Raw genomic sequence first — 11,312 nt, forward strand, 5'->3', positions numbered from 1 at the left:
ACAGAAGATTAAAGTTTCTACTTTATATTTAGTAATAGCTTATCAGTGGTGATCTCAAATTGATGTCCACATGGCAGAAATGTAAGATAAAAATCAAGCAGTTAGTTAATGTCATGTAATCAAACAGACAATGAACACTATTAACAGATTATAATGATTATATGTTGCGATTAACTTATAGCAAAATATGGTAGTTTTGTATGTTGTCTGGGAGGTGGCATCATCTGAGGTCCTCTGAGGGGTTTACATCATCTCTTCTCAAGTGTTTGGTCATCTCAGTTCTTTGTAAGGGGTGGATGCAGACTGAAGCTTGTGTAAAACGGGATGCCAGTCCCATGGTAGAAACAGAGAAGGAAATATATATATATATATATATATATATAATATTATATATATATATATATATATATATATATATATATATATATATATATAAAAAGCATAATTGCTGTTCCAACTAAGAAAATATTATCTGTTCAACCCAAGCAAAAGAATGTTAATGTGCATTTGATCAGATGTAACTGAGTTATGAGATACATTTTGTGAAGTGCTTGGCTAAAAAGATGCGTCTTTAATCTAAAGAGAGAGAGTGTTATCAGGAAGGCTATGTTTCCTAAAATGGAATAATGCTGTTTTTGTAACATGGGAAATATGATTTTCAAAAGTCAAGTTGCTGTCTAATATAACACCCAGATTTTTGACTGTAGAGGAAGTAACAGTACATCCGTCTAGTTGCAAATTGTAGACACTGTGTAGATCCATGCCTTTCTTCACCACATTTACCTTTAATGCTAATCTTATATTATATTATATTATATTATATTATATTATTATGTTTTAAAGCCTATTATAAAAAACTGACTTCAAAGACCAATTTGGAGTAAACTTCACAGTTATGTCACATGCAGCTGCACGAGCATAGTGGTGGCAGAAAAACACTGGGAACAAGTGGAGGGAAAGGGGTAAAATACATGGAATAAGATAATTTTTTTTTTTTTGTAATTTTTATAAAATACTGTCGTCAAAGATGCCATTTGAAGCTAAACACAGACATTTAAATGGACAAACTATGGATGAAAACTGCTATTATTACTCTACCTTTAAAGCCAGGGCTCGACAATGCAAGCATTTCACTGGCATTTGTGACTAAAAATAGATATGTGCAAACTGGAAAATATATATAGGAGCATGAGTGCGAATACAATACAAAATACAAAACAGCCTAACTTACACAGTAGCCTATAACAAACATTAATTTCTTAAGTTTATTTATCGAAAAATATTAATATATCCTTATATCACATTGACTCCATTGTTAAAAAGGCCCAACAAAGGTTGTACTTCCTTCGCCAGCTGAGGAAGTTTAACCTGCCACAGGAGCTGCTGAAACAGTTCTACTCAGCCGTCATTGAGTCTGTCCTGTGCATTTCAAGAACTGTCTGGTTTGGTTCAGCTGCAAAATCAGACATCAGAAGACTACAGAGAACAGTTCGGACTGCTGAAAGTATTATTGGTACTCCCCTGCCCACCCTTCAAGAACTGTATACATCCAGAGTGAGGAAAAGGGCTCAGAAAATCCAATCACATCCAAGTTACCCCATCTTTGAACTTTTGCCATCTGGCCAGCGCTTCAGAGCTGGAAATACCAGGACAGTCAGGCACAAGAACAGTTTCTTCCCCCAGGCAATCTACCTCATGAACAGTTAAATGTTCCCCACTTATGCAATAAAAATGTACAATATCCTTATATTTATTTGTTACCCCTCCATCCTAGTACATCCCTGCATCTTACTCAGTTCTAATCCATTATCATCTATAACACAACTGTTTATACAATTTATTTATTGGAAAAAATGGAAACACTTAATGAGTTTTGAAGACATCATCGTATTGGTTGAATTATACAGGATTTCCTTCTTTAACATTCCACCTGAAAACAAAGATGCGTGGTGCCAAACCCCCTCACAAAAGATGAAAGCCGTCATGTTTACATCTGTGACGTCGAGCGCTTATCAGGATCAACTAAACGCTGGATTTTCTAAAGTATGTGATATGTTTAAATATATGCCCGTGGCCAATTTGCAATGGCCTCCCTAGTCTCCAGATCCTCCATGGCAACCTGAACTGCCTGCTCTGCCATGGTTCCCTGATCCGCCCTGGAGGCTATCCTTGGGTGCTTCTCAATTCTTATTAGTGCATCCTCATTTCCTTTCTTCGCTTCCTTTCCTCATGTCTTAGCTCCACCCCTTCAGGATGCGAGGCAAGGACAGAAGGAAAAGATGCAAGGACGTAGGAGTTGAATCAAGTGAAATTATATATCCTCGCTCCTTTTAGCGTCACTTCAAATCGTCATTAGCTGCGCTAAAGGGATCTGCCCTTATGTTGTTAAAGCTTATTTAAGACATTCATAATAAATATTAATAAAGCACATGTATGGTTTATTTAAACTGAAAATATATATATATATATATATATATATAATATATATATATTGAAAACTCAAAAAATATATATATATATGACATGTATGGTTTATTTAAACTGAAAACTTAAAATATAAATTCAAATTATTACAACAGATGTGAAGGGGGAGGAGAATTTATACTCGCTCATGACTCCTCAGGAAGCCTCCTCACTCCTCGATCTTCGCCTCCTCGTGGTGCAATTAGAGAATTGAGATGTCTTGAGCTCAACTGGTTTCCGGGTCATAGGATGGAGGAGCGAGGAGACGAGGAGGGATATTGAGAAGCACCCCTTGTCTCCGCTCTGTCCCAGTCCTGCACCAGCCTCCAGGGCACCTGCCCCACCTCCCCGATGGTATGGTTACGGCGCAGGATGCGCCGTCCGGGAGGGGGGCTATCTGTTAGAGGGTCAAATAAAGATGGAAGAGATGTGTTTTTAGCTGATTCTTGAAGATGGCTAAGGACTGCTGGGATTGAGTTGGGCAGGTCATTCCACCAGGAGGGAACATTTAATTTAAAAGTCTGTGAAAGTGATTTTGTGCTTCTTTGGGATGAACAAAGCAACGTTCACTTTTGAAAGCAAGCTATTAGAGGCACATAACTCTGAAGTAATGAATTCAGGTAAAGGGGTGCAGAGCCAGTGGTGGTTTTGTAGGCAAACATTAATGCCTTGAATTTTATGCGAGCAGCTATTTGTAGCAAGTGCAGATTGATAAACAGAGGTGTGACGTATATTCTTTTTGGCTCATTAAAAATTAATCTTGATGCCGCGTTCTAGATTAATTGTAAAGGTTTGATAGAACTGGCTGGAAGACCTGCCAAGCAGTATTAATTTCGTTAACGAAGACGACAGGGAAAAATATTCGTTAACGAACATGCTGCAGTGGATGGATAGGCTAATAAAACGCGAACTAGTGATCTGAAACAATGGCCTCAGCACCCGAAGGGGTAGGGATAAGGTAACCAGACGTCCCGTTTTTCCCGAGAGTCATAATTCGTTGTCGATTAACTTAAAGTTAGTGAAGGTGGGATAGGTGGAATCGTACTGATAGAAGTGTTCTCTCTCGTGCGCACGCTCCACTTCCTCAGTTCTCATATACAGCGCGCGATCAGTTCTCAGCGCTCAAATACACACACAGCAGTCCAAATGTTTATCGTTTAGAGCAGTTCTTCCCAAACCTGTCCTGGAGGACCCCCTGCCCTGCACATTTTGTATATCTCCTAATCAGACACACCCAATTTAGTTCTTGCAGTATCTACTAACAAGCTGATGAGTGGAATCAGGGGTGTTAGATAAGGGAGACATACAAAAAGTGCAGGGCAGGGGGGCCTCCAGGACAGGTTTGGGAAGCACTGGTGTAGAGTATCTCACATAAATACAGTAGGTTATGGATTAAGTGAACGTGAACAGGTGGGTGAAAACTGAACGTGTGTCAGTATTTCATGCAAGCTTCTTAAAAGGACAGCATTCCAAATTAAATACCTATCTGTCATTAATGTTAACCAACAAAAGATGTTAAATAAATGTAAGTTTAATTTGTATATCTATTGTATTTGTCTTATTGTGCTTCTTTTTTAATATATATATATATAAATAAATTTTGGTAACTACAGTTTGGCTAAAACTATTTATATATATATATATATATATATATATATATATATATATATAAATAATATTTTTATAAGTGGCTCCTTTTTCACTACTGTTAAAGGGATAGTTCACCCAAAAATGATAATTTTCCAAATTCAGTCCTTGATTCAAATTTCACATAAGCTTAATTGATTTGGTCTAAAGAGAGAAGAATTAATGATTATTTTAGTTTAAAGACTACATATAAAAATAGCCACCAAAATAAATTTTGGTAACTACAGTTTGGCTAAAACTATTGACTAAAACTAATGACTAAAAGCTTACAAAAATGCAATGACTTTTCGTCCGACTAAAACTATGAAAGACTCAAATGACTAAAATGTGATTAAGACTATTAAACATTTTCATCTCAAGATAAAGACTAAATTAAAAATGCCTACCAAAATTAACACTGCTGCCAAGAGAGCATTGCAATAGTCTAGTCTGGACAGAACAAGAGCTTGAACAAGGAGTTGTGCAGCATGTTCCGAAAAGAAAGGGCCTGATCTTCTTGATGTTGAATAAAGCAAATCAGACAGTTTTAGCAATGTGGTCTGAGAAAGTCAGCTGATCATCAATCATAACTCCAAGGTTTCTGGCTGTTTTTGAATATGTTATGGTTGATGTGCCTAACTGGATGGTGAGATTGTGATGAAACGATGGGTTTGCTGGAACCACAAGCAGTTCTGTCTTGGCCACGTTGAAGGTGATGGTCTTTCTTCCAGCAAGAAAAGTCTGTTAGACGAGCTGAGATGCAAGCAGCTATCGTTGGATCATCAGGATGGAATGAGTGTTAGAGTTGAGTGTCATCAGCATAGCAATGAAATGAAAAGCCATGTTTCTGAATGACAGAACCTAATGATGCCATGTCGACAGAGAAGAGAAGTGGTCCAAGAACTGAGCCCTGAGGCACCCCAGTAGTTAGATGTTGCGACTTGGACACCTCACCTCTCCAAGATGCTTTGAAGGACCTATCTGAGAGGTAAGACTCAAACCACTGGAGTGTGGTTCCCGAGATGCGCTTTGTCAGTAGGGTTGACAGGAGGATCTGGTGGTTAACTGTGTCAAAAGCAGCAGACAGATCCAGCAAAATAAGTATTGAAGATTTGGAATCCGCTCTTGCCAGTCTTAGGGCTTCAACAACTGAGAGCAAGTAGGTTGAATGTCCTCTTCTGAAACCAGACTGATTGTTGTCGAGGAGGCAGAGGTTGAACACAGCTAATTCAAATATTTTTGCAATGAAAGGAAGAAGGGAAACCGGTCTGTAGTTCTCCAAAAGAGATGGGTTAAGGGTGGGTTTCTTAAGTAGAGGGGTTATACGAACCTGTACGAAAAACACCAGTGTGAAGGGATGTGTTAATGATGTGAATGAGTGCAGGTACAACTGCAGGAGAAATGACTTGAAGGAGATGAGATGGAATAGGATCAAGCGGACAAGTAGTAGGATGATTAGAAAGGATGAGTTTGGAAACTTCTGCCTCAGAGAGTGAAGAGAAGGATGTGAATTAGTGTATGTTTGCTGGTGAGATGTGCTTGACAGATTGTGGTGTGGAAAACTATGCACTGATGTTTTTAATTTTATTAATGAAAAACGTGGCAAAGTCGTCAGCTATTAGAGTTGATGCAGGAGTGGGGGGGGCAAAGGAGCGAGGAAAATGTTTTTAAAAGCATGCGAGAGTTAGACGAATTGTTAATTTTGTTATAGTAGTATATCCTTTTAGCAGTGAAGACATTAGCAGAGAAGGAAGAGAGGAGTGAATGATACACATTAAGGTCTGTAGTATTTTTGGATTTGTGCCACACCCTTTCAGCAGCTCTAAGCTTAGAACAATGTTCGCGTAGAACATCAAATAACCAAGGGGCTGAAGGGGTGGTACGGGCTGGCCTGGAAGACAAGGGGCAAACAGTGTCTAAACAAGATGTAAGAGTGGAGCAGAAAGTATCAGTAGCACTGTTAGCATCAAAAGATGCTAACAGTTTAGGGGAAGGAAAAGAAGATGAAACCATAGCAGATAGCCGGGAGGGTGAGAGTTAGCGTAGGTTACGTTGAAAGATGACATGTGGAGGCGTAAGTGATGTGTCAGGAACCATGTTGAGGTTAAGAGTGAGGAGGAAGTGATCTGAGGTGTGCAGTGGAGTAACCAGTACATGATCAGTGGAGCAGTGTCGTGTGTAAATAAGGTCCAGTTGGTTGCCAGATTTGTGAGTAGCAGTAGTTGACACTCGGTTGAGATCAAAAGTGGCAAGCAGAGTGTGGAAGTCAGCAGATAGAGGTTTATCTAGGTGGATGTAGAAGTTTATTTATAGACCTCATTTTTTCAATTTTTTTATTTTTCTAATGTCTAACCTAAAAGATGGCCTATCCACCAGTTTTATAATAGAGAACAGTGGGCCTATCTGTATATTGGCTGATTCTTTATTATTGTTCAGTAACACTTAACAGGTTCCATTAGTTAACAGGAACATGGTAATAAATGCAGTCTCTTTTTTTTTTTCCATGTTAATCTCAACTTTTAATAATACATTATAAAATCAAAATTTGTGTCTGCTAATATTATTCAATAGAGCTAACTATCATAGTTGTATTTTTATTAATCAACATTAACAAAGAATATTAACTACTGCAACAATTAGCTAATGCAGATTGTTAGTTAATGTTAACCTGCTTTAACTAATGTTAACAACTTGTTTATATTTTTGTTTATTTTTTTAATAAAGACTTTATTTAGTAAAGGATCTTTAATAAAGTTGTTTAACCTGTTAGGAGGACAACATTTTTTTTTTCAATTAGAAATTATATATTGTGATAAAAAAATGTGTGTATTCTCATTCTATTGTGAGAATTTGATGTTGTCACATACCTAATGCACATACAGTTTAATAGGACTATAACTAATTACATAATTAGCCTATTAAATATAGTCTGAAGGAAAATTATTTAAAAACCTTGTGTACTTTCTGTATTCTGATAAATTAAATATTTGTGCTTGTAATTGTCTCTTTATATCCCCTTATTAAGCTAAAACACATAATTTGAAAAATTTGCTTTGCGCTCCTAAATTTTTCCACATGTGCTTCCACAGGTAAGCGTCAAGTTCTGTTTAAAGCATAAATTTGATTTAAACAATAGGTCTACATAATATCTTTTACATTTACACATTTAGCAGACGCTTTTATCCAAAGCGACAGTGCATTCAGGCTATACATTTTTTTTTATCAGTATGTGTGTTCCCTGGGAATCAAACCCACAACCTTTTGGGCTGCTAACGCAATGCTCTACCACTGAGCCACAATGATATATTGTTTAAACCTATTACTATACACATTTTACATTAAAAAAAAAAATTCTCACAATTCTGACTTTTTCTCCCAAATGCAAGTTTATATCTCCTAACTCAGACTTTATAACTCGATTTAACTCAAAAATAGTGAGTTTGTCGATTCTTGGGGAAAAAAGCCAGAAGTGTGGGATATAAACTCATGATTCTGAGCCGAGGGGAAAAGAGAGAATGACAAGTTTTTTTTCCTTATCAGTATAAAATCTCGGAATTGTGAGAATAAAGTCAGTCTTTTAAAATATAAAATCAAATTTGCCTTTTTTTTATCTTTTATTCTTCTCTAGCCGTAAGGTTTTTTTGCAACCATTGATGCGCGCACATCTTGAATCTTTACAAACCTATAATTAGCCTATTCTCAATACTGTTTTCATTTTCCCATTCCATTTACAGTTTATATGTCTTCTATCCACTTAATACGTTATCACATTTTATTTGACTATTCAGTATTATTTATGTAAACGCTGCGTAACTTTGACGTGTTTTAATAGGCGCGCGCGTTGAACATGCAACAGCTGATGCTGTGGAAATTGCTAAGTTGAAATCTTACCAACTAACATTACATTTCCCAACCCTGTTTAAAGCATACCATGAAACCATTACTTTTTGTTGTGTAGTCTTGTACTTTTTAGTTCAAATACATTCTAGTAAACATTTACAATTATTAGTGTTATAATTATGCTGTACTGTTTATTTGTAAAACAGAAAAAAAGTGTCAACAATGACTAGTGTCAAGTATTATCATTAACACGCAAACACACACATTTTTTTTACAAGTACAGCTCCAAGAAACTGAATATTTAGTTTAACTTAAACACAATTCACAAAATCATAGTTGGTCTTTATGTGGAAGTGTAGCATTGAGGCATTTCTCATGAATCCATCTGTTGTATTTCTCGCACTGAACCTAAAATAGGGGAAACATGCCATGAGATTTATTAGAGTTTTACTGCGCATTACCTTTGTCTTCATCTTCAATAACTACACAATATTCAAGTCAAACATATTCATTACCCATATACAGTACTCTTCCACTTGGTGATGCTCTTCTTTTCCACATACTGAGCAATATTTCTCTCTTGACACTGCAATTAGTTATATATAAATATATACTTCAGTGTAGCCTTTTGCATATAGATAAAATATAATTTGAGCATTGTTTTTTTTAGATGATTTCAAGATCTATAGTTTTTACAATACCTGATGCCTGTAGAATTTCTTCTGACATTTTTCTTGGCAATGACATATCCAGTCTGTGGTAGGGGATATGTTCATAGCCTCAGGGATTTGTGGAAATTTCTCCACCACAAGCTTGTCCATCTGGGGTGACAGCAGTAATATATATATAGACAAAACAACCTTTATGGGAAAGTCCAATATTTTCATGTAAAAAATGTTTTTTCACTATTTACACCACAGCTCACACCATCTGCCTGGAATGTGTGTTTAATTTTGGCTGGTTCCCATGTAATGTCCACCCAGTCCTCCTTTCCATGTTGATTTGCCGCATCTTGAAATATTCCCTAGTATTTCCAAGAGAGAAAGAATAAAAACATTGGATAGGTATTGATGAAATTTTCCAGCTTCATCTGAAACATCTGACAGGGTCATGTACCGAAATCTATGACACACCTGTCTGGATTCCTCAACCTCATCAGTGCCTTCTTGAGGATCAACTACAAAAATGGTATTGGATATGGCACGTAAATACTGAGAACAAGAGGAATATCTCATAGTTCAATGACATGTGCCGAAACACATTTTAAGCATACAAAATATACACAGTTTATCTGGATTAATCAAAATACAGCAAGAATCTAATTGTCTCAATCGTTTTACTTACCATAAATTTCCAGTGCACATTGTTGCAATTTACAAAAGTGATTACAGCACTTGAAAGTTCACCTGTAAATCAACCACAGTGTTGCAGGTGGTTAGAAAGCCGTGGAAAAAGTGTTTGTGTAGATGTACAGTAAAAAGTGTTGTAGCAGTTTTACTCACTTTTCTCAGACTTTGTCGAACAATCTGTTCTCTTTTCCTGTGTAAAATAATTCCTGTGATGTAATGAATGAGCTGGTAGATCTTACCAGTTGCATAACATGAATTATGAATGGCCCTTAAGTAACACTCTATTGCATGTTGAAAATGGGTGAGAATAAGCATGTTAATTGTCTACTTGTGTAATTCTGTAACTAGAGTAAACTAAATTGGTACATCAAATATAGCCTGTACTAAAAAGTGCATTTGCTTTTATTCAGGTGCATCTCAGTATTAGATGAAGATGCTAAATAACACACTGAATGAGTTTTTGGTCGCAACCAGCCAGTTATGAGGCCTTAGTGTTTGAAAATCCCTGTGATGTATCAGGTATTCCAGTTTACTGTCAGGTGCTCTTAGAATGGCAATGACAAGATGGGGACATTTTTCCAAAGTAAATCAACCTGTAATGAATAAACTTCATAAGGATTTTAATAGTATTCATGTTTCATTCTGTGTATATATTTTATGTAATATTTATTTATATTAGGGCTGTCAGTTTAAAATGTTCATTTAAATAGTTAGTTAGGGGAAAAATAATGTGTTAAAATTATTATTATTATTATTATTATTATTATTATTATTATTATTATTATTATTATTATCACCTCTTTCTCTACAGAAGCCTCAGATGAAGGAACAATCAGGTAAAATGTTGTCTCACTTCTCTGGCTGTTATTGGTCAACTCCTTTTCACATTCTCTGTCTTTTTTTTCTGCAGGGCAGGCACATTAAGTGGAACAGAATAAAATGTTGATTTTGTGCCTAGAAATAATCTCTCCTCTTTCTTCCCCCAAGTTTTATGACATTGTTCAATGTTCTGCTTTGAAATTGGTCTCAAAAGCAGTTTTTGAGAGAGGTCATGGTGTAGTATGTGTTCTTTGTATCTAGCATGCAGGGACTGATAACCAGGGTAATAATTCCAGACGACGCCTTTTCCCCCTGATCCAGAAAAGGAAACTAGGGGTGAGGAGAAGGGTGTCGACCCAGGCCCCAGAATTCACTCCAGTGTTGGCCCAGTCCCAGAGTATTGCCCATGGAGGGCTCCCAATCCCCAGTCAAGCCCAGGAAGGGCTCCCAATCCCGACTTAAGCCCACGGAGGACTCCTGTTCCAGAGTACAGCCCACAGAGGGCTCCTGATCCAGAGTTAAGCCCAAGGAGGGCTCCCGATGCCCAGTTCAGCCCAGGAAGCGCTCCTGTTCCCGAATATAGCCCACGGAGGGCACGTAAAACCTAGGGAGGGCTCCAGACCCTAAATATAGCCCTGTAAAGTGGCAGAGGCGGGGGCATGGACAGCGGCCTCAGAGGCTGCTATGCCATGGCCTCCCGAGTCCCCAGATCTGCCATGGCCTCCCGAGTCCCCAGATCCGCCATGGCCTCTCGAGTCTTCAGATCCGCCATGGCCTCCAGAGTCTCTAGAACCGGCATGGCTTCCGAGTCCACAGATCCACCATGGCCTCCCAAGTCCCCTGATCCGCCATGACTCCCCCCACGGGTTCTACCACTGTCCCATGTCTGTCCTGAGGGACCTCCAGAGTGCCCACCCCTCCTCCCCGTTGGATGTTATGTGGCATGAGGTCACGCCTTCTGGAGGGGTCGTTATGTCAGAGTCTGTCCCGTGTTTTGTTTATATCTACTCCTTGTGCTACGTGTGATTCCCTGACATCTGAATAAATTCCTTGTTGATGTACTCCTGGTCTCCTCATTCCTTGCTCTGTGCTCCTTCACAGTAGCAAATTGTGACAACCAGTAGCATCCAGATACAGTGTGTAGCACTTTTTTGACTCTGTGAAAGAGACAGCGCCCTGAGTTCAATTTAAATATATTCTTTACCGTTAAATGGT

Source organism: Cyprinus carpio, chromosome A9 (assembly GCF_018340385.1).
Source record: "Cyprinus carpio isolate SPL01 chromosome A9, ASM1834038v1, whole genome shotgun sequence".
Taxonomy (NCBI): Eukaryota; Metazoa; Chordata; class Actinopteri; order Cypriniformes; family Cyprinidae; genus Cyprinus; species Cyprinus carpio.